Source organism: Hibiscus syriacus, unplaced genomic scaffold (genome assembly GCF_006381635.1).
Source record: "Hibiscus syriacus cultivar Baekdansim isolate YM2019G1 unplaced genomic scaffold, ASM638163v2 tig00110556_pilon, whole genome shotgun sequence".
NCBI lineage: Eukaryota > Viridiplantae > Streptophyta > Magnoliopsida > Malvales > Malvaceae > Hibiscus > Hibiscus syriacus.
The window spans coordinates 1,944,003-1,969,599 of record NW_024062779.1 but is presented as its reverse complement, the minus strand read 5'-3'; the positions used below and the strand labels follow the sequence as shown (position 1 = coordinate 1,969,599).

Sequence of the window (25,597 nt, the reverse complement as noted above, 5' to 3'; positions counted from 1 at the left end):
CCGGTTCACGGTTCAACAGGTCGAACCGGCCGATCCAGTCCGATTTTAATAACATTGATTCTAACTTCAGAGATGATATTCTCGGAAATGATTACCATAATTTTTAAAGTTAAACAATAAAATAAATATATTTGTTAAATCTCATTCTACATTAAAATTTATTTTTGTTACACGTTCGCATTTAACACAATCTATCACGTTTGAAGACGGTATTAAAGTAAATAATGTCTTTAACATAAGTCTAAATAAATTTTAAAATCTCTAGCCGTTCTCTTCCTCCTTCTCTTTTCTCTTCTTTTATTTTTTACAATTTGTGTCAGTTTTATTAATTAATTCATCTTTAATTTTGTTTAACCGACAATGTCACTGTTTTAATGTCGGTTGCCGCCCATTGGTTATCTTTTTTTCTTTGTTTTTAATAAGAATAATTATGTTTTTGTGACATGTTCTCTGTCTTTGTGGCATGTTTTTCTCTTCCTTTTGGTAGCTTACGATTTTTGCCGTTGTTTTTGTGTATCTTTTTTCTTAGGGTTGGATTTGATATCGTCACGACTGATCAAGAAGGCGCTTATTTGTTATTGAGATGATCTTCCATGCTTTAGACCCCCAGATTAATTTGGATACACGTTTTGTGTTCGGAGATAGTTTTCTCATGTCGCTTGACTCTAATTTGTGATTTGTTTGTAGTCTTTCAGTAGCTTTATCACCTTTTGTGATTTGTTTACCGATGCAGTCAGATTTATTCGTATCTTTATTTTATTCAATTTTTTTGTTAGGTTTTTTAACATTTTCCTTCTTTGGGTCCTTATGTGATATAGGTGGCTAGTTTTTATCTCAATGGTTATAGTAAAATGTCATAATTTTATTTTAGGTTTATGATTATGATTATCAATCTTCATTGTAATTTTGAATATTTTTTATTTTTAATAAAACTAGCGACTTTCTATAAAAAAAATCTAAATAATTTTTTTTGAATAGAAGCCGCTAGTATTATTAAAAAAAATAAAAATATTAGAAATTACAATAAGAGTTTACAACTATCATCGTAAACTAAATACATAATTTAGACTTTTCCTATAATATTGAAACTAGTCACTTTAAATTATATAACTATAAATGAAAAATGTTAAAAACTCAATCAAGAGACTAAAATATATATGAATAAATCTGATTGCATCGGCAAACGAATCACAAAAGAGAAATAAGCTATTAAAAGACTACCGAGAACTGCATATCATAGTTGAGTATCGTAAGAAACTATCCACAAACGTAAAATCATATGTCCAAATTCAATCCAAAGACCCACAGCAGGAAAGATCAACAAGATTTTGAATAAGCGTCATCTTGATCAGTCGTGGTGTCGTCAAATATAACCTTGAAAAAATATAAATAAAAGAACGGACAAATGACTAAGAAAAAAAATTGAAAAACGTGTCACAAAGGTAGAGATAAACGTGTAACACAAATAGAATAAATTAAAGTCGGTGACGTCGCCGGTTAAAGAAAATCAAAGAAAAAAAATTGATCTAATCTATAAAAAACGATACAAACTCAAAGAAGAAAAAAAAAGGAAGACAAAGAAGGGAGAGAGCGGCTAAGTGTAAATAATTTTTTTAACTTGAAAGTAATTAAATGTGCTTTATATTTGTATTTATAATATTTAACAATACATATTTTAGAATAAATTAAAATTCTAGTCTTCTGTTATATAATGTCTTAACTACTACTAACAATAAAATCTTTGAAATTTATTGTTTGTCTAAAATCGTCACTATATCGAATATATTATAATAATAACGATATTAATCAAATTGAAATTTAATTAATTTAAAATTGAAATAATTATACTATAAACTATTATTTTAATGACTAGTCTACCCATTAAGATTTCTATTTTTATAAACTCATAATTAAATGTATCATTCTTTGATTCATTAGTTTTATTAATCTCGGCTTAACTCAATTAAACTACAAATTTACATGATATCGTCATGAGTAAGAAAATAATTTAGATTTTCTTATATTATATTTATGACCTGGAAATCTCATTTTTCACACGCTTGTTAGAGAATATTGTTCGTTAAATTTAGATTCGTCCACCCACTTTTTCTTCTCCTACAATTTTCAATCACTTTTTTAAATAATTCATAGCATGTTTGTTTATTTTTAGCATTACGGAGCATACAGATGCAGACAAAATAAGAACACATAATTGCTTGGAAATGATACAAATTTGATACGTAGAGAGAGATGAGGTATATCGACAATGTAAAAGTCAACGTAGTCAATATTTTCAAAATCCTTGTAACCCGGGTTCGATGGAAGTTGGGTGGTCCTTCCTATTCAGTCTAACCGCATAAAACAAATAAAAGGAGGACCCCCAATGCAGAAGAAATGAAAAGAACTAAAATATAAAAAAAAACTATACAAGTACGTAAAACCATATACACCCGTGAGTAAAGGTAGAAAGAGGAAGTACGGACTTTTCATCAATACTTCGGTACCATTTAACAAGAATGAATGCAATATTATGCACACATACATTCCACAGTAATGAAGGAAAACTATTCGATTCAAACGAACAATGGTCGGTACATTGTTGAAGTGACATCAAATGATTGCTGTCCTTGTACTGAGAACTCAGAATATCATCATAGGCGATGGTTGTGCCGGCAGGTGCAGTAGGTGGATTCGGAGGAAGTCCTCCAGGAACGTTGGTAGAATTCCCAAAACCATACCCAGACGCAATTGCAGCAGATTGAGGCAAGCTGCTAACAGAAACAATATTTTTGTATTGAGGGAGCACCGCTGCCAGGGACCGAGGGTAGTTACTATTTACCAGCAAATGCTTGCTGGAATGCAGATGGCATATAAGTGTAACTCTGGGTCAAGAAAGGATAACTAATCATGTTGGCAAAATGACCCAACGGATGCGCAGGTTGGGGAAAAGGGTGCATGGCTAGATGCTGTGGAAGAGCAGTTCCCGTGAAACGCTGGCACCAGGCAGGGTCTGTGGAGTTGCCTGTGGTGCAGAAATATTATCAATTATAGAGTTTTTTAGTTAGGCTTCGAAAGTGGCCCATCATTTTCTCTTTCTCCACCCCCAACTATATTGATGTTTATGGTAAGTTGGCATTTTTGCTCTTTTTTGACAGACACATGCACATGACAATCATGCAACGAAAGTAAAGGCAAATCTGGTAGAACCAGATGCATAATTGAGGACAAAGAAGTGACCGATAGGAAATAGTCAAAGGTCTCCATTCCACGTTAGGGATCAATGATGCATAAAAAACTAGAGTTTAAGGGTGCTTCGGTTTCAGCATAGAATATGTGCTTTCACAACCAAAACTTATCAGGTCAAATATATAAACAAGATAGTGCATTCTTGATAACACCAATACCATGAAAAGTTTAAGCTAAAATGACATTAAAAAGAGCTTCAATACTTAGATGGTATGATGTTTCATATCACTTAAGTAAACCATTGAAATGATACTCCAAAAATTGGTTTGCTCTCAAGACCAACACCTAGAAATAAGAGTGCCCTACGGAATGGGTAGGTCTCCCATATCAATCGGAGAGATCCAACTCAGATTCCAATTTAAAAAATGTCCAATAAAATAACAAAACTAACTTTAAATTGTGAGAATATAGGACATTTGTTTTATAATTATATCCTCATCACCAACTCTTAGCTGCCTCTTATTTATCTCTTCTCAAACAAACCAAGACCAAATCAAATGTGCAGAGTAACTTCTCTCAAGTTTTTTTCCTCCATCCAATCATCACTTTAGTACTATACACCCACCCATACGAATATCTTGAGTCTCGATGGTATTCTATAAAAGCTTTTTTAGATTTGAAAATATAAAAAGGAATAGTAGTTGGTCACAATTAAAAATGCACAAAATAGACATCAAGAAATTAAGAAGAGAAAGCAAAGCGCACCTCTGGCATAGAAAGTTGGACCACTAATGGAAGAGAATGCATTGGTGTATTTTGTAAGTATTGACTGAGTCACGGGGAAGGGTGAATATGGAAGATCTGGCTCTCTTGCAGTCTGAACAGTTGATGTCAGCAAAGTGCTTGGCAATGAATTTGTATATGCTTGCTGCAACAAAAGCCATTATGGTAAGAAGGGAACTCCAGATACTAACACTGTGTTCAAAGAACATAGCAGGTCAATCAATCATTTCAAACAGTACAACAGGGTTTTTCTTGAAAATGAAACCTAGAACAAGAAGATGCAGCCATCAACCAGAAAGTTATATGTAAAAGAAAATTTTAAATCGAACTATAATACGTATGGTTTGAATTATGAACTAGGAAAATAAAGTTTATGTATTCAGAACAGGAAAACAGAATCATACAATTAATTTGCATTACCATTACACTTGAGAAAGGAGTGAGATTTTGTATTTGAGTGTTTGTCTCCGGATGAGTAAAGGCATGATTTAACTGGAATGAGTTCTCGTAGTTATAACCAGATGCAGACGAAGGAAATGTATACTGACTCCCTTGGGCAGCTTCAGAAGCATCCTGTTTCAGTACAGCTGGTTCAGAATCTTCATTAGCCTCATAATTTCCAGTGCTGACATTACTTCTAATCATTATATTCCCATCTGTGTTGCTTGCGATTTGTTCATCCCCATAATACACGGGATTTCTGCAAGCAAAAACGTTTACCACAATTGTACATGGAACAAAAGAGTGAAGCAAGGAAAATTAAAATCTTGGGGAAATATTCTAAAGAATACCTATTCTCAGTGTGCCCAATAGATGAGATATCTGCTGCTTCAGGAACTTCATCCAAATTATTCTTCAAGGGCCTTGATGCAAATGATCCATAGAAGGTAGAACCAATGTCAGGTCCAAAACTCAAATATGAACAGTCCTGTGAGTGGACTTGCAGTTGCAGGTGGTTTGGTATGATTACAGATGGACCATCCACTTCATGTGGTGGCTCCTGGTCATCATCATGCAATTCAAGTTGCCGCATATTCGCAGCAATTGATGAAGAACCATCTTCAGCAGGAAAAAAAGGAGAAACAAGATAAATAGTGTTTAAGTCCATAAAACCTTCCTAGCAGTTATCCCATGAAAAACTAACTGTATATCAAGGTAAGAACCATGCTGTGGAAAAGGTTAGACTTAAGATTACACTGTTTTAGTGAACCACAGGTTAAAAATGTGGGCAATAATTTTGGTGAAAAAAGTGGCAGTCAAGGAAGGCATCGTCTAACTCTAGCTGTGCTCAGGGCTTACAATCTACTTCGTATGACAGAGAAATGTAAAATTATTCAAAGTAAAGAACATATAATATTTTAATTGTATGAAAGGGGTTCTGTAATATCATAAACTACGGGTTAGTGACTAAATTGTAAATTTTCAGAATTTGGCGATTAAAGTGGAAAAGTTGAAAGGCTCAATGATTTATTTGAAAGTATTTCTTGAAAGTTTTAGTAATTATCAAAGAAAATAAAGGGCAAAATGGTCATTGAACAAAGGAAATAATAAAATAATAATTAATGGGTATTAAGAGATATGAAGTGATAGAATTGAAATTAGAGCATGTTGAAAATTTGGTATGATTCTTAATTTTAAGAATCATAATGAGATATGGAAGATAAAGATGGTTTAAATGGATATAAATTAGTTTAAGTATGTATATTTGAGTTAAGAATAGAAAAGTGAATGAAACATGAAGAATTGAAGTGGGAATAGTGAATTTTCGTGCAATGAACAGTGATTTATGGGCTTGAACGAAAAATGGAATTTTGGTTCATTAAACCGGCTTAAGTTATTAACATCAAGTTTAAGGTTTAGGCTTCTGATAATTGTTTTGAAATGTTATATTTATGTAGATATTGAGCCTAAACAAGTACCGGAACAATCAAAGAATTAGGATTGAATCAAAGCAAGGCTAAGGTGAGAGCAATTTAATTTGTGCTTATGTTATAGAAGAACATTGGCTTGCGATGAGCCAGTGACAGAGTTACTATGGTAAGAAGTAACTCTTAAAATGTTATTGTATGTGACATGATTTACATGATTACATGCATATGTAAAATGAATGACATGAAATGTATGTATGCTTGATTATTTGAGTGAATATGTTCTTGTAAGTGCTATGTGGCTTATGTAAATAAATAGAAAGGTGAAATAAAATAAGTAGTATTTACTGATAAGATAAAAGGAGATTATGTGACAATAAGTTATATGAGGTGAATGATATAATAAGAAGCTATGTGATAAGAATATATGAGTTTATGCGTTATAAAAGTGTATATGTGAAATGACATGATATGTGATAAAACCGTAAGCCTGTATGAATATGTGATATGAATGTGATATATGTGATGTATGTGAAGCATATGAGAACAAGAGATGACAATGATTTATATGTCATATGAACACAAGAGAAGTGTTATAAGCTAAGTGACATATGATTATGAAATCATATGAAAAGTGAAATGTACTTGTGAATATGTGAAGTGATATGAATATAATGGTCATGCTATGTGATATGATAGCTAGAGGTATAGTTGGTATGCCAAGACTCGAGGGTTTACCTATGTTTTACGGAACATATGGACATAATTACCTATGTCTTTTGGGATATATGGATAGTTTACCTAGGTTCTTCGGGACCTATAGACAGTTGTCGAGGTTCTGTATGACCTCTGGATAGGTCATTTGGGACATTTATACGAGCTATGGTGACAACATAGTGGTGCACAACCTCAATGTACTCACATACCTTCAGTTCTCAATAGTGTACATGGGCTAACAAAGAAATTTAACAAGTATACTGAATATGATATGTATATGTGATTTGTTATATGGAATAGATCACAAGATTTATGTAATGGTGTATTGTTGGTTAATGCATGATATGTTATATATAAGGGTGTTAAATTATAAGAATTAATGATAATGAATGTGAAATGTTAAACGTATTGAAAATGATATATGTGTTCCATGATCTGTATAAAAATGTTTAGTATATGTTATATGATAAAAAGAATTAGTGATATGTGTACATGGATTAATAAGAGATAATAACAAATACACTATATATGATATGTACATTTAATGATATATATTGTTCGCGGTACTATTCATATCGTATTTTACTGTTCATAAATATGTTTTTGCCTCAAAATTTTATAACAAACATAATTCAACAATATATGATCGTATTTTCTTAAAATGAGTTCAACTGTTTTGATATTTTGTAAGAATATCGTTTTTAAAAGTCAATGTAACATCTCGGACTCGTATTCAGGTCGGATACGGGTTGGGGTGTTACATTTAATGGTATCAGAGCTACGGTTTAGCCGATTCTAGGCTAAAAACGAAGTCAAAAGTGTTTTAAAAAATATACATGCCAACACAAAGTGAAAAATTTTCTTATTTGATAGTGTATGGAGTATACTGTCTTGATAATAGAGTTAAAGTATTATGTTATATTAGGTATATGGTCATAAGAGTTTTTAAAGTGAAACACAAGGTAATAGACTGAAGGTAATAGCATTCACCTGCCCTGGCAAGGCAGGGAGAAGAGAGAAAACCTCAGGGAGTGCCTGTATAAGATTAGAGAATGTTTCATGATGTTGAATGATATTATGATGTGTTTTCAATTTTATACTTCTATAATTCATAGAATGAATGTATCGAAAAGAGTTGAGAACACCCAAGTTCAAGGGTGAATTTGAGAAATGTTCTATTGTTATAGACATTTGATTAAACGATAGGAAGATAATGTTAGAAGGTTTTCATTTCTTCAAAGTGGAGAAGTTGTAATACCCCCAACCCGTACCCGACCCGAATACGAGTCTGAGATGTCACATTGACTTTTCAAACTTTGACTCTTGACAAAATTCAAAGAAAATGTAAAACTTTCATTAAAATAAAAGAGGTTTATTTACATAAATTGACCAAAATAACCAAAATCGATCAGAGCATATTCAACTCAATCAATTAGTACATGCCAACTATATTCAAATTAACCAAACACATTTAAATCATCTATTTTCTGATCTGAAATTTTGTAAGGGAAGTGCTGACCTGTCTTGCTCTTCTTCGTTTCTCTTCTCACTTCTGTAACCTACGTGTAAAACAATCACACGCTAAGTCTATGACTTAGTGAGGCATTAAACTTATAAAGAAAACTCTAAATGCTTAAACATGTATGAACATATCACTTCATGATGTCACACAATCATTATATATAATATAATGTACACATATACACATCACACATTATTTCCATCATTAATCTTATTATATTATCCATATTATTATCATTTATATCCTTTAAGAATACTTTTTTATCAACATATGACTCATTCAAACCATACACACATCATCATATCAATCATATAATACAGTTCATATCACGAAAACATATACTTCACAAGTATTATCTTCATTGTTATCTCTTTGTTTAGCCCATGTACACTTTTGAGAACTATAGATATGTGAGTCTATTGAGGTTGTGCACTATGCTGTCACCACAGCTCGTATGGGGTCCCACTAGGGGCTATGAAATTTGTCCCGAAGGACTACTATGAAATGTCCCAAAGGACCACTATGAAATGTCCCGAAAAACCACTATGTCCCGAAGGACCACTGTAAATCCCTCGACTCTTGGCATGCCAACCATACCTCTAGCTCTCTTTACACATAACATGGGCATTAGCAATATATCATGTTACATATTCATATAATCACATAGTTCACTTTCACCTGTCTCTTATCTCTTGTGACCATATAATCACATAACTTTGTATCATTTTCCACATATTCATATCACATAGTTCATGTCACTTGCATGGTTTCTCATTAACATATATATCATATCTTATTCACATATATTTCTCATATAACCTATATTATATGATTCATATCTTATTCTTATATAATTCTACATATCATCTATGTTCATTCACTTAATCTCTTATATTCATATATCACATATGCATATTATTCATTATATAAACATATATTCATACAAGTCATATCATACCTACAACAACATATAATTCATAACAAACACATGTTCATGAATTTATGCATAACACTATAGGAAATAGACTTGATGCAAGTCTTATTTCCATTTTATATCATATACGATCTAATATGCACTCACTTTGGCCTCACTTGCTATCAATTACTCCTATGGCTTTCTTTCTATTCTGGATCAATTCTAATATTTCAATCATTCCGGAACTTGCTCTCGATCGATATCTACACAATCATATATTTATACTATCAGTATCCAATCGATATACTATAATTTATCACTTTTTAGACTGAAAGAAAGATTTATTCCATTTCCCATTGAAGTGCATCGATACATTCCACAGTGTATCGATGCATCCCTTAACATGTGCATCGATGCACTACCCATGCATCGGTACACAAATCACCTTCGATATTTTAATCTCAAAGGGGTGCATCGATGCACTCCTCATGCATCGATGCACTAATTACATTCGATGTTCCTTTATTTGAGAGTGCATCGATACACATTGAAGATGCATCGATGCACACAACCCATAAATTATATTTTGAGCCCGAAAATTCTTACTTTGTCCTCAAATTCTACTTATTAATCTCTCCTTATACCTTAAAACTTGTATATACATATGTAAACCTTCTTATAATACTATAACGCTTCACCATATCTCATAATTCACCATAATTCTTGAATCAAAGAATTTCATCAAATTTTCCATGTGTTCTAAATTCAATTCTAACTCTTATAACTTCTTCATTATACTCTTTACAAGTCAAATTCATCATTAATACTTCAAAAATCTCTTTAAATTAAAAGTTCATTTATAAACTCTTAATAGAAATTCCTTTCTAATTCTCTCTTCTTAGTGTTTTAAGCTTATATAAGCTTTTCTTAATCTTATATAATGACCAAAGAATCAAAACCAACTAATGAATTCAAGAAATCAACAGCTAAATCAAACTCACCTTTAAAGATGGAAGCTAACGTGTTGAGTTAATCGATCGATGGAATTGGCCAAGAGGGGGGTAAATTGGCAATTAAAATTTTGGTGGAAGCTTTTGCAGAAAATTGAAAAGATTTGCACAGCGATTTAGAGTGGTTGACTTTCTCAACCAAAGTTTACGTCCACTACCTTAGCTATCCACACTAAGGATTTTCCAACAAATTCACTAATTTGTTCTTTCTTTTGAGGCCAAAGAGATAACCTTACAACTCCCTCAAGAATATACCCCAATTCTTTATAACACTCTTTCTTAAAGAGAAGATTACAAATTTGCAAACTTACAAGGAAATCCTCACAAGGTAGATTGTTTGCATAATTCTAGAACAAAGAAAAGAACACTAAAAAAATGAATACAATTGAGTACAAGTAGTGTTCTTGAAAGCAAAATGAATATTGAATGAAAAATAGGCTTGAAAGTCTCAAACTTGAGATTTGATGCTTTCTGACAACTGTCGTTTCGGATGTCAAAATAATTCCTTATTCTCAATCAATAAATTAAGGAAATACGTAGCAAAGAGAAGTAAGGGTCGATTCCACAGGGACTTAGAAAATTATAAATTTCTGTCTGAATTATTTATGCCAGGCGTGAAACAGTAAAAATGGGGGGATTTTAGTAAAAAGATAATAAAGTGATTAAATAAAAGTAATTAAAGTAAAAATAAGAAGATGAAGATTGTGAATAAATACGGTAAAAGTAGCCTCAAGCTTCGCTTTGGTTCAATTTCCTTTAGATCATCGAATAAGATTTTCTCTTCGGGATTCACGTCGGTTACTTTGTCTACAAGGGCTATCCTTGTGACTCTATCTTGTATACCGAATACCCAAGGCAATCTTTGATTCCGGCTTCGGTAGTTGATTCTAACAACATCTATTATCGTAGATCAAATACCGTTTAAGTTTGTGGCGACCAACTCGGATTGTTGTTTCTATAACCGTCAATTCCGATCTCAATTCCCTCTTGGCGAAGCTATCTCGCCAAGTGTGTTCCCAGGAAGTCGAATTGCTTTCTATAAGCCGAATCTTCCTCCCACACGTTTAATCGCAACAACCTCTTGACCAAAGTCAATCTTTGATTTTGAAAACTGTTTTGATTTTGAAAAATAAGCGCAGAGATTGAGAGAGATATTCTGAAGATATTAAGGGACCATTTCAATTCTCCCGTTGGAATTGAATCATCGAGACAGCTCTCGGCTTATGAAAAGTTTAGCTAAGCATGACAAAAGTCATACTTAGCATAAAAATAAAACTTGAAAATAAGAAAAATAAAAAGAACTTGAAAAGGAAAAGAGAAAACTTTTATAAAAACTAGAGAGAAAAGAAGAATGTATACTGAATGATGAGTTTAGGCTTACCCCAAGTGGGTATTTATAGCCTCTCAAAGCCTAAAGGATAAGCAAATAAAATAATAAAATAATACAAAAGATAATTGTTTTTAAATTTAAATTCAAACTTAAACTAGTCTCCTAATGCAACTCTGCTCGTCAATCTTCTAGAAGGCGTGCAGACGAAGTCTTCTAGAAACCGCCGCTGACTGGACCTTCTAGAAACTGCCACATCAGACCGCGTCGTGCCCAGAGTCGTGCCCATGTCTCCAGCCGTGACCAAATAATAATAAAAATGCAGAATTCGCCTGTTTTATCACTAATTCTGGAAAGTAAGGACCTGCACAAAAACAAGCACAACACGACCAAATCAACAGCAATAAATCCACAAAACCGAAGAAATAACGAGCAAATATTAACTATTCTGAACACTCATCAAATTCCCCCTCACTTATCTCATGCTTGTCCTCAAGTATGATTAACCAAATCAGTCAAAAACTTCATTAAACGTTCTTTCTCAAGTTTCACATTTAGGGAAGCAAGGTAGAGACCACAATAACTATTCAAGTCAAGAAATCAATCAATTGAACATCACCAATTGGAACAAGTCAAGTGCAATTGTAATATCCATTCATTCATTAATTTCAATGCTCATAACTCAATACCTTACCGGGATTCACTCAAATCACTCAATGTGTTTGGGGTAAAGAAACGCTCAATGTCAGAATTTACACGGTATTACCATAAGCCTGTAAGTAAATCAAATCTCTACTACTAATAAGAACAAGATGCATAAATCAAAGGGTCTTTTATTGGTTGTAACGGGGCTTAGGTAAAGATGGGGAAAAGGCTAAACATAAGGCTAAATATTCAAGGCAAGGAACTGACAAATAATAATCTCAACTCCATCAAAACATTAAGCACAACGAGATAAAAAGATGACATATCAAACAACAAATTTCGTGTCAAAATGCATTTCTTTTTCACACTTTTGTTGTTTTGTTTTCTATTTTTTTTCTTTCATGTTTTCTTTTTCTTTCGAACAGCTTTTTTTTTCATTCAACATTTTTTTTTCGATGGAGAATACAACGGTAAAATTATTCACTTGTCTTGAAAAAGGTAGAAAATAGGGATAAAACAAAAAGGCTCGGGTTTATGAACATGGTGAAAATCAAGAAGCGGGAATAGGCTCAAAAGTGGTTAACTAAGGGGAAAATGTATGGGTAGGCAATTTAGTGGGGAAACGGAATGGTTAATCCTAAGGTGCCCAAATCATCTTAAAGCATCATGTTCATGTGTAATCTCGACAGTATTTAACATGCAGGTTCTAGAATACCAATGCCGAATTCGACACACTCAATCAAACAAAATGAGAGCGAAAATAATATGCTCGTAAAGGCTCAAATCTCACCAAATTGTTTCATGCATTGAGCTAATCACATTTCAACCAACAAAGTCATGGAATATCACAAAAATACCAACTTATCACAATTCATGCTATTCGCTATCAAGAATATCCTAACCTAAACAATTATGTGTTCCCAAGCAAGCATAGCATTCCAAAAAATTTCAACAAGACAAAGATAATTAATGAAATTTCCGACCAATTCAACCAACACATACTAGATTCAAAGCATAAAGATAAGCGAAATGAAATTCAATCCAACACTCTACTCCCCCTCACTTAAAGCGTTTTGCCTCAAAATTAAAGTAAAAGAGAAGGAACAGAGTACTCCCCGGATTTACTGTCGACCGATCTCCTTAGAAGCGTGCTAACGTGCACCGTTACATGCTCCTAGGGGTAGAATTTGGCATTGTTCGGACGATAATCTCTCAATTCTTCGTTGTTTAAGTTTGAAATTCCTGCAAAATTAAATAAAATATGCTTAATCGGAAAAAAAATAATAAAAGAAAAAATAAAAATAAAAATATAACGGAATTGAAAACAATGGGTTGCCTCCCATGAAGCGCTTTATTTAACGTCATTAGCTTGACGACCTGGTTCAGACTACAGGTTTCGTGACAAACACTTCCGCTTCATTCGCTTTCTCCAACTAAGAAATTCCTTATGAGAAATTTGAAAATTCTCACAAAGATTTCTTCGGATATTTCCCAATTTTAAAAACTTGTCCATAAAAATGGCCGTCAAAACATCTTTTTTACCAAAAAATGATTTCTTCAAACGACTCCTTGATGATTTCGACTTAATTTTTGGTGCCTGCAAAAAGGAAGGTAAATCTTTAGTTTTTAAAGGAGTTGAGATCAAATTTGAATCAACAACTGAAATATTTTTCAACTCCCTTATGTCGTCTTTTTTATCATCTGATTCCTTGCATAAATCGTCAACAAAGTTAGATTCATCATCAACAAGTTCAAAAATGCCAACAAAATTAATACTATGAACGTTATCCGGATATCTCATTGCTTTATAAACATCAAATTTTAAGATCTCACCGTCGAACTCCATAGTAAGAATACCGCTTCGAACATCAATTTTTGCATTTGCCGTGCTCAGAAAGGGACGACCGAGGAGGATTTCAGAACCAATGTTGCTACGATCATTTTCCATATCAATCACATAAAAATCAGCAGGGAAAATTAAGTTTTCTACCTCCACTAGAACATTCTCTATGAGTCCTTCAGGATAAATTATTGATTTGTCAACTAGCTGAAGTGTAACTCTCGTCTCCTTCAAAGGCTTGGTGGAAATTAAATTATAAACGGAGAGAGGCATTACATTGATAGAGGCACCTAGATCGCACATAGCTCGCTTGATTTTAACCTCGCCAATTTTATAAGGTATTGAAAACATACCTTGGTCTTTATACTTCGGTGAAAGCGGTCGTTGGAAAACTGCTGAAACGTTCGCACCTAAATCCACTTTCTCGACCCCGGTAAGCTTCCTTTTAGTCGTACAGAGATCCTTCAGAAACCGATAATACCTTGGAACTTTCCGGATAACTTCGAGGAGAGGTATGTTAACTTCTACCTTCCGAAGTACGTCTAATATTTCCTTTTCCTCAACTTTTTTATCCTTTTTAACTAACCTTGATGGAAAAGGCGGTGGCACATCGTAGGGAGATGGCTTCAGATCGTCCGTTTGTTCTTCATCGTTCTCTTTCTGGGATTCTGCGTCAACTGCTTCTTCTTCACTTTGGGAGTTCGAATCTTCTTCTTTCTTCTAAGATCTTGCGCTTACCTCTTTAGGGTCTGGTTGTTCAACAATTGTACCGCTTCGGAGGGTGATGGCGCTAACATTCTCTATTGGATTCGGTTCAGTTTGTGATGGTAGCCTCCTTTGTGACTCTAATCTCCCCACGGTTTGAGCCAGTTGGCTCAATTGCTTGTCCATCTCTTGGAAGTGGGTTTCAGTTCGAGTCTGGAATTTCTCCTGGGATAGTGCTAACCTCTCGACAATCAATTCTAATGATGACTTCTGCGGTTGTTGCGGTGGTGGAGGTCTCACTTGATAGCCTTGATTCGGTCTCGGGTTCTGCGCATAACTGAAGTTCGGATGATCCCTCTATCCTGGGTTGTATGTATTACCATAAAGATTATAAGCTCTTTGGGGAGGTCCCGGAAAGTTTCCGGCTGCGTTGACTTGAGCTGTTGCGTCGTCTTGAATCAGTGGAAAACCGTCTGTTGTATGATTAGGTAATGCACATATTCCACATGATCGATTTTGTCCTGTCTTTCCTGCAACAAGAGAGTTTACGATTTCAGTTAACTTATCTATTTTATTTTCAAAGGAAGATGAACTTATCTCATGAACCCTTCGATAAGGTTCATTATTTGCGTGGAACTGTTGGGAATTTGCAGCCATTGTCGATATTAAGTCTCTTACCTCACTAGGAGTCATATTCACCAAGGCTCCACCGCTGGCTGCATCGATCATCTTCATTTCCAGGGGAGATAATCCTTCATAAAAGTATTAAAGGAGTGTTTGTTCGGTTAACCCATGTTGTGGGCAACTAGAACATAACTTCTTAAAACGCTCCCAGTAGTCGTAAAGTGACTCTCCATCAAGCTGCTTGATTCCAAGTATTCTCCTTCGTAGTTCACTTACTTTTGCCGCAGGGAAAACCTGTCAAGAAAAAGACGAGTCATATTAGCCCATGTAGTAACAGAATTAGGAGGAAGATAAAATAACCACTCTTTAGCCGAATCGGCTAAGGAAAAAGGAAAAGCTCTAAGTTTGATTTGGTCCTCGGTTACTCCCTGTAGTGTCATGCTAGAGCAGACCATGTGAAATTCCTTGAGATGTTGGTGTGGATTCTCGTTTGGCAATCCACGGAATGTAGGGAGGAGATGAATAAGGCCAGTTTTCAATTGGTATGGAGTTTCGCCTTGGGGAAAATCAATGCACATAGGCCCTTGTTCAGTGGGTGCCGCGGCTAACTCCCGAATAGTAGGTTCGGCCATCGGATTTGTATTACCTGAATTTGATCTTTCTTCTGGATCTAATTATTGTCTCATTCTTTCCCGAAGTGTCTGTGTGTGGAGTCTCATAGCTTCAGCTTCGATCTCCAGGTTGTACTCCACTAATGTGCCCGGATTAGTCCTGGTCATAAATCAAAAACAAACAAAAATTAGTAACTTTGGCGAAGTCCCCGGCAACGGCGCCAATTTGACAACTGTCGTTTCGGATGTCAAAATAATTCCTTATTCTCAATCAATAAATTAAGGAAATACGTAGCAAAGAGAAGTAAGGGTCGATTCCACAGGGACTTAGAAAATTATAAATTTCTGTCTGAATTATTTATGCCAGGCGTGAAACAGTAAAAATGGGGGGATTTTAGTAAAAAGATAATAAAGTGATTAAATAAAAGTAATTAAAGTAAAAATAAGAAGATGAAGATTGTGAATAAATACGGTAAAAGTAGCCTCAAGCTTCGCTTTGATTCAATTTCCTTTAGATCATCGAATAAGATTTTCTCTTCGGGATTCACGTCGGTTACTTTGTCTACAAGGGCTATCCTTGTGACTCTATCTTGTATACCGAATACCCAAGGAAATTTTTGATTCCGGCTTCGGTAGTTGATTCTAACAACATCTATTGTCGTAGATCAAATATCGTTTAAGTTCGTGGCGACCGACTCGGATTGTTGTTTCTATAACCGTCAATTCCGATCTCAATTCCCTCTTGGCGAAGCTATCTCGCCAAGTGTGTTCCCAGGAAGTCGAATTACTTTCTATAAGCCGAATCTTCCTCCCACACGTTTAATCGCAACAACCTCTTGACCAAAGTCAATCTTTTATTTTGAAAACTGTTTTGATTTTGAAAAATAAGCGCAGAGATTGAGAGAGATATTCCGAAGATATTAAGGGACCGTTTCAATTCTCCCGTTGGAATTGAATCATCGCGACAGCTCTTGGCTTATGAAAAGTTTAGCTAAGCATGACAAAAGTCATACTTAGCATAAAAATAAAACTTGAAAATAAGAAAAATAAAAAGAACTTGAAAAGGAAAAGAGAAAACTTTTATAAAAACTAGAGAGAAAAGAATAATGTATTCTGAATGATGAGTTTAGGCTTACCCCAAGTGGGTATTTATAGCCTCTCAAAGCCTAAAGGATAAGCAAATAAAATAATAAAATAATACAAAAGATAATTGTTTTTAAATTTAAATTCAAACTTAAACTAATCTCCTAATGCAACTCTGCTCGTCAATCTTCCAGAAGGCGTGCAGACGAAGTCTTCTAGAAACCGCCGCTGACTGGACCTTCTAGAAACTACCACGTCAGACCACGTCGTGCTCAGAGTCGTGCCCATGTCTCCAGCCGTGACCAAATAATAAAAAAAATGCAGAATTCGCCCGTTTTATCACTAATTCTGGAAAGTAAGGACCTGCACGAAAACAAGCACAACACGACCAAATCAACAGCAATAAATCCACAAAACCGAAGAAATAACCAGCAAATATTAACTATTCTGAACACTCATCACTTTCTCTTTGATTCTCTCTTGATTCTTGTTTCTTGTGTTTTTCTTGTTGTTGATCAATGGCTTCTAAGCTTGTTTAAATACTCCTTCAAATGATTCTGAACGTTGGGGATGATTAGTGGAGTCAATAGAGCCGTTTAAGTATGAAAACAATTAATTAAATTAGTTGGGAGCGTCATTGCATCGATGCATACCCAAGGTACATCGGTGCATCAAGTGTAAAATTCAAATATTTTGACCGTTGGACCCTTAGTGCATCGGTGCACTAAGAGTGCATCGATGCATCAAATGCATTCAATTTTTTCATAAAACTTTGAGTGCATCGATGCATAGTATGTGCATCAATGCATGAAATGCATTCGATGTTCAATTTATTCCATGGTGCATCGATACATGGATTGGTGCATCGATGCATCACTTTGAAAAATTAGTTTTAGGCTTTATTTTGGTTCAAAACACTTTGTGAAAATTGTTTCAAAAATATATTAAGTATAAAACACAATTTTACACATTTAGTAAGGTTTGAAATTGATCTTGAAGACTTGGAGTATTAATTTGATAATCGAGTAATTAAATCGAATATACTTTAGAAAATCATTTGTAAAATCTTAAAAAAAATTTATACTTAATTTGTTATATCGAAACATCAAAATGTTTTCAACAATCTTCCCTTTTTGATATAACAAAACATGTGCGTAATTTTAAGATTTTCTTTGAAAATAAATTTTGAAAAATTACTCCCCCTTACTCTAACACTTCTCCCCTTTAACACTTTTACACTTCTCCCCCTTTTTGTTAAATCAAAAAGACTTTAAAACGTTCTAAACAAGGTTTTGAAAAACACAACCAATTGATTAAATATATATATATATAGCTTAAGCTGCTAAGATCAAAATCAAAAGAGAGATTAGCCATTAGTTTCATAATCAATATTCATAATCAAATGTGAAATGACATTATTGGTCATATATGTCTAATGATGCAAAAATAAGAAAATTCATCCAAACAAAATATATATATATATTAAGTTCAAAATCCAATCATCCAAACCATAACAAATTCAAACATTTAACAATCCAAAAAAAAATTCAGACATCCAAAATAAATAATCCAGAAACATCAAAATCAATCAAAGTTTTAGAAAACCAAGAAAGCATAACAAGGAAACAAAAATATACTCCATCGGAGGATCGGGAGGAGGATGAGGAAATCGTGCTTGCATATCAAGAGTAAGAGCATCCATACGTGCAAGCATCTCCCTTTGAAACTCCATCTGTCGAGCTTCCAAAGTATCAAAGCGATAATTTACCGCTTCGTGAGTAGCAGTCAAGTGGGATTCGATGGAAGCATACCGTAGATCAAATGTCTCAAAAAACGAACGTAAATATGGAGGCATTTGATCCTCTTGTGGAGCTGGTTCCGGTGCAGGCTCATTATCTGATACGTGATCGTCGATATCTTGCATAAGCTGTTGAAACTCGGGATCATTGTCAGCAGCCGAAGCCGGAGGAGGAGGAGGAGCACGAGAGGAGCTAGGAGCAGCTCGTGAAGAGTTTGCTTACCGGGTAGAAATACCCAAAGACCGGTTTCCTCGTCTTGTTTCCAATCCGCTTTCTTCAACAAGGTGAGATTGATTTGATTTTGGAGTAGGATGGGATTGTCGAGAGAAACGTTTAGACCAAGTTTGATAAAAAGGTTACTAAGAAGACATCCATAAACTAATGTTTCGACATGTTTTGAAGGAACAATGTTTATGATATCCACTAGTTGACTAAATATAATATGGGGCAGATTTATTTTGTTCTTATTCTTGATACAGTGCATCCACCATAAATCGCTAGTACGAAGAGTGGAGTACCTACCTCCGAATGGTCTAAACCACCAATAGATCATCAAATAAAGAAAACGATCATGATGAGATCGTAGAGTACTAACACTAGAGTTTGGAACATAGGGATATTCCATAGTTTCATTCTCATTAAATAACCCATCATCATCTAGCCCAAAACGGAAAGCTATAGTCTCGGGGTCAATATTAATATATTGGCCTAAAAGATATGATCTAATTGTTATAGTCCCACATTGAGTTTGGTTTTGAATGCATACCGCATTGGAGTAAAAAATGCAGACTAACTGATGATAGACGATAGGTTTGAGGTGAAACATTTTATCAAACTTCCAAGTTTTAAGAATCGAAAGGTATTCGAAGTCAATATCTATCATGGCTTGAAGAGAAGGAATACGCTCTTCCTGGATTCTATAGGATTGGAAAGAATTTATGTATCTAGAGTACAAGTCGTCTCTACGACGTTCAGACATATTAAAACAGGATCCTATAAGACTATTAGGTGGAGGAGGAACGAGATTAGGAGGTCGGGTTGAACGACTCGATGAAGTCCTAGGACGTTTAGGATTGGACATGGTTAACGTATCGAAATAAGGAATGAAACCTGCAATTTGAAACACATGTATGCACAATAATCAATCCCAAAACTCAATTGAGTCCTCAATAATTCAAGGTTCTCTAAACCGAATCCTAATGGGCAAGGTTTTGAAAACTATTTGAAAATAATTTTTGAAAAATCATAATATGTATAGTTTTCATGAAAACAACATAATTAAATCAAAAACATCAAATTTTAAAATTAAAATCAGATTTTTGATTTTTTTTAATTTCGAAAATTCAAAAATTCTTTGAAAATTTGTGAGTTTTTTTATGAAATTGGTTGTAAAATCTAGTTTGAAATTATCAAACAATCGATGCCCGATATAATGTTCATCCTAGAACTAATTAAAACTAGTCCTAAGATCAAAATATGATAAACTAGAAGTTTTTAGAAAAATACCTCGAAAATTTCGGATTGATGAGAATGAGATGTTGTGTTGCACGAGTTAATGATAGTATCAGGATATAGCGATGAAAAGCTCGAAGATTCCGATTAAAAACGTTGATTTTGGAGCAAGAGGAGAATTTAGAGATGAAGAGAGGCGTATGACTGAGAGGGTTTAGTTTTTAGGGTTTAAAACAAATAAGAAAATAAGCCTTTTAAACCCAAAACCCGACTGATGCATTGATTCACATTCAAGGTGTGCATCAGTGCACCTTTATGGTGTATCGATGCACATTTAAGGATGCATCGATGCACTGTTAGGTGTATCGATGCATTAAGCACAAAAATCTATTTTAAACACACATAATGCTAAATTAATTAGCTCTAGTGGTATTGGCAAATCATATAATGAAAATTAATCATGTTCAATCAATCAAATTAATCCTTAAACTATATTTGAACATAAAATTAATTTTCACCAAAGAACATAAACTCCCCCTAACTAATAGCGAAGAATGCAATCAAAAATTATTATTATAAGCATTTTTCATTTATTCTTAAAAGTGCTAAAATTATTTTAAACACTAAGTGAAGATAGGTCAGTTAAACCTAATTCTCTCCTAAGTGTCCAAAATCTTTCTTTGTCTAAAGGTTTTGTAAAGATATCCGCTAATTGGTGTAAAGTATCAACAAATTCTAGAATTACATATTCCTTAGCGACATGGTCTCTAATGAAGTGATGTGTAATTTCAATGTGCTTAGTTCTATAGTGTTAGATGGGATTTTTAGTGAGACCAATAGAACTAGTATTGTCACACTTGATAGGAATAATACCTACTTCAATTCCATAATCAAAAAGTTGTTGTTTCATCCATAAAACCTGTGCACAATAACTACCAGCTGAAATGTATTCTACTTCAATGGTAGATAATGCAACACAATTTTGTTTCTTTGAAAACCAAGAAATCAACATATTTCCAAGGAATTGGCAAGTACCGGAGGTGCTTTTCCTATCTAATTTGCATCCTCCATAATCCGCATCAGAAAAGGTATGCAAGCTAAAGCTAGCGTCTCTAGAATACCATAGTCCTAATATAAGAATGTCCTTAAGGTATCTAAAGATTCTCTTAACAGCTAGTAAATGTGATTCCTTAGGGTAAGATTGAAATCTAGCACATAAGCAACCACTAAACATAATGTCCGATCTACTTGCAGTTAGATAAAGCAAAGAGCCAATCATTGACCTATATAATTTAACATCCACACATTTACCTCCTTCATCTATGTCAAGCATTATTGATGAGCTCATTGGAGTATCATGAGGTTTCCCATTTTCCAGTCCAAACTTCTTGAGCATATCTTTGATGTACTTAGCTTGATTGATGAAGATGCCATCTTTTCTTTGCTTGATTTGGAGTCTCAATAAAAATGAGACCTCCCCCATCATGCTCATCTCGAATTCACTTTGCATTAGCTTAGAAAATTCTTGACAAAGAACATCATTAGTAGAACCAAATATTATATCATCATCATAAATTTGAATTAGTAATAAATCTTTACCTTTATGCTTTAAAAACAATGTAGTGTCAACCTTCCCTTTCGAAAAACCTTTTTCAATTAAAAAATTTGACAATCTTTCATACCAAGCTCTAGGGGCTTGTTTTAAACCATAAAGTGCTTTTGTCAATTTAAGAACATGATTTGGAAATTTTAAATCTTCAAAACTAAGAGGTTGTTCCACATACACTTCTTCTTTTATAAAACCATTTAAAAATGCACTTTTAACATCCATTTGATATAATTTAAATTCATGAAAACATGCAAATGCTAATAACATTCTAATTGCTTTCATCCTAGCAACGAGAGCGTATGTTTGATCATAGTCTTTGCCCTCTTCTTGAGTATACCCTTTGTAACATCCTCAATACCGGGTTAGTGACCAAATTGAAATATTTAAGAATTTGTTGGTCAAAGTAAAATAGTTGAATAGTTCAATGATTTATTTGGGAATATTTCCAGAAAGTTGTTAGTAATTATTAAAGGAATTAAAGGGCAAAATGGTCATTTGTCATAAAAGATATTTTTTTTATCTCTTTAAGAAGAGATAAAAACGTTGGGGGGAAGAGTATCCGAAAAACTCTTCTTCTTCTTGCTTTCTTCTTCTCCAACGTGTTGAGCAAAGGTGAGTTTCTATTTAGTTGATTATTTGTAGATTTTATGGTTGGGTTTTGATTATTAGGTGATAACTAAGCTTAAGTTATCTTAAATTCAAAAGATGAAGAAGTTTCAAAAGATTAAAGAGAATGAGTTTTTGAATGAAATCTTGAAATAGAGTTGATAAGTTGAATTTGAAGATAAATTTCACTTGTCATCAATCTAATTAACATATATGAAGTGTTAGAATTGGATTTGTAACATGTTAAAATTTGGGTATAATTCTTGAATTACATATGGAGAATAGGATTTTGATGTTAAAGAGGTGATTAATGAATAGAAATGAGTTTTAATATGAGTATGTATGTTAAGAATAATAAAGGGGATGATATATGAAGTAATTAAGCTGAAATGAGTGGATTTTCGGGCATAAATTGGAATTCTGGGCTATGTGCATCGCTGCACATTCAATGTGCACCGATGCATCAGGGGTAAATTTCCAGAAATTATTCATTGTGTATCAATGCATAGGAAGTGCATCGATGCATCCCCTTAAAATAAAAACATCGAAGGTAATTTGTGTATCGATGTATAGGTAGTGCATCGATGCACATGTTAAAGAATGCATCGATGCACTGTAGAATGCATCGATGCACTTCAAGGGGAAATTGAAATAGACATTTCTTTTGGTATAAGAAATGATAGATTAGAGTATATTAACTGGATACTAATATGTATCAATGTATGATTATGTAGATATCGAACACGAACAAGTTCCGGTACGATTATCAAGTCAAGATTCGATCGAAAGAAAGGAAATCATAAAAGTGGATTGGAACTCAATGAGGCTCAGGTGAGTGCATTTTAGATCGTATATGATATAAAATGGAAATAAGACTTGTGACAAGTCTATTTCCTATAGTGTTATGCATAAATTCATGAACATAAACATGTGTTTGTTATGAATTATATGTTGTTGTAGGTATGATATGACTTGTATGAATATATGTTTATATAATGAATAAAATACATATATGATATATAAATATAAGAGATTAAGTGAATGAACATAGATGATATGCAGGATTATATAAGAATAAGAATAAGATATGATATATATGTTTATGAGAAACCATGCAAGTGATATGAACTATGTGATATGAATATGTGAAATATGATACAAAGTGATGTGATTATATGGTCATAAAAGATAAGAGACAGGTGAAAGTGAACTATGTGATTATATGAATATGTTACATGATATATTGTTAATGCCCATGTTATGTGTAAAGAGAGCTAGAGGTATAGTTGGCATGCCAAGAGTTGAGGGTCTACGTGGTCCTTCGGGATATATATGTATCTTTTTGGAACATTTACAGGGGCTTTTGAGACAGATTTGATCCACTGGAATATGTATATGGTTCTTAAGGAGTGGTCATTCGGGACAAATACAATACATAGGTCCTTCGGGACAAATCTCATAGCCCCTAGTGGGATCCCATACGAGCTGTGGTGACAGCATAGTGCACAACCTCCATAGACTCACATATCTACAGTTCTCAGAAATGTACATGGGCTAGACAAAGATATAACAATAAATATATTACATGTGAAGAATATGATTTTGTGATATATGTTGATATGTGTATTATACGAGTCATATGATGATATGTGTATTATTTGGTTACACGAAGCATATGTTGGTTAAAAAGGTTAGGTTCAAGAGGATATGATCAACACATATAAATGATAATAATATGGATAGTGAAATAAGATTAATGAAGTAAATGATGAGTGTATGTTTCTGTGAATATTTGATTATACGTAATGTTATATTGTTTTGGGTTATAGCATAGTATGATATGTTCAAGCATGGTTAAGAAGTTAGAGTTTCTCTTATAAGTTTAATGCCTCACTAAGTCATAGACTTAGTGTGTGAGTGTTTCAAACGTAGGTTCTGGAAAGCAAAGTGAGAAGCTAAGAGGAGCAAGACAGGTCAACATTTTCCTTACAAAGTTCCAGATCAGAAAATAGATGATTTAAATGTGTTTGGTTAATCTGAATATAGTTGGCATGTACTAATTGATTGAGTTGAATATGCTCTGATCAATTTTGGTTATTTTGGTCAATTTATGTAAATAAACAGTTTTTATTTTAATGAAAGTTTTAAATTTTCTTTGAATTTTGTCAAGAGTCAAAGTTTGAAAAGTCAATGTGACACCTCAGACTCGTATTCAGGTCGAATACGGGTTGAGGGTGTTACATTTAATGGTATCAGAGCTAAGGTTTAGCCAATTCTAGGCTTAAACCGAAGGTAAAAGAGTTTTAAAAATGTGTACATGCCAACATATAGTGAAATTTTTTGATATGATAGTGTAAGGAGTATGTTGTCTTGCTAATAGAATAAGATTTGTATGATATAGTAGAAATGGATTATAGAAATTATTGAAGTAAATCGATAGCTGACAAATCTGATGGTGATAGCAATTCACCTACCCTGGCCAAACAGGATGAAGAGCGGAAACCTCAGAAAGTATCTTATAAGATTAAAGGTTGATTTCAGAAAGTTGAATCATATTAGAATATTGATAGAAGATCTTCATTGTTTTGAATCGGAAAATCGATATGGATTAGTTTTGTTAGTATGTGGATAAGATAGAATATAGTGAACAAGTGTCACCATAAGAAAGTTAAAAAGATCAAATGACGTGGTGAGTACTTATATAAGAACTTAAGAATAAGTGCATCACTGACAAGTGTATAAGATATAGAAAGCCAGAGTTTATGAGTTGAAACAAAGAATAGTGTTGTACATAAGCATAAGTGTGAATGTGATAAGAGATTGCATTTTAGAAGGAAAAAGTTAGCGTTGGATAACAAGAATATGTGATGGGAATATACTGAAAGTATAAGATTATAAGATATTGTCATGATATGATAACCCAATATGAAATGGATCTGGATATAGTTGTATATTTGGATCATGGTAATGTGGTATAGTAAAGGAAATAAGGATTTGTATATTTGAGTAAAGATGAGGATTGATAAGAAGAGTTTGAGAATGTGTATATCGATGATCAGTTTATAAGAAAAAAGAAGTCATAATGTTGAGTTTGAACACCAAAATTTATAGGATGTATGAGAATAGAGGTGAAATTGATATGTTAAGTAAACTAATTTTGAGACAATTTCAATTGGAAATTATGTATATGATTGGTAGAATAGGGCTTGTGCCCTAGATTGAACATATGTTATTGACTAACTATCAGAGTAAAAGAGATAGAGTTATGAGATTGGAGGAAAAGATAAGTTGAGT

At 33.6% G+C, this 25,597-nt stretch overlaps 1 pseudogene; it reads right to left on the bottom strand.

Annotated features, from left to right (window-relative positions):
• Positions 1-2,422: 2,422 nt before the first annotated feature.
• LOC120131823 overlaps positions 2,423-25,597 on the bottom strand; it is a 48,940-nt pseudogene continuing 25,765 nt past the window's right edge.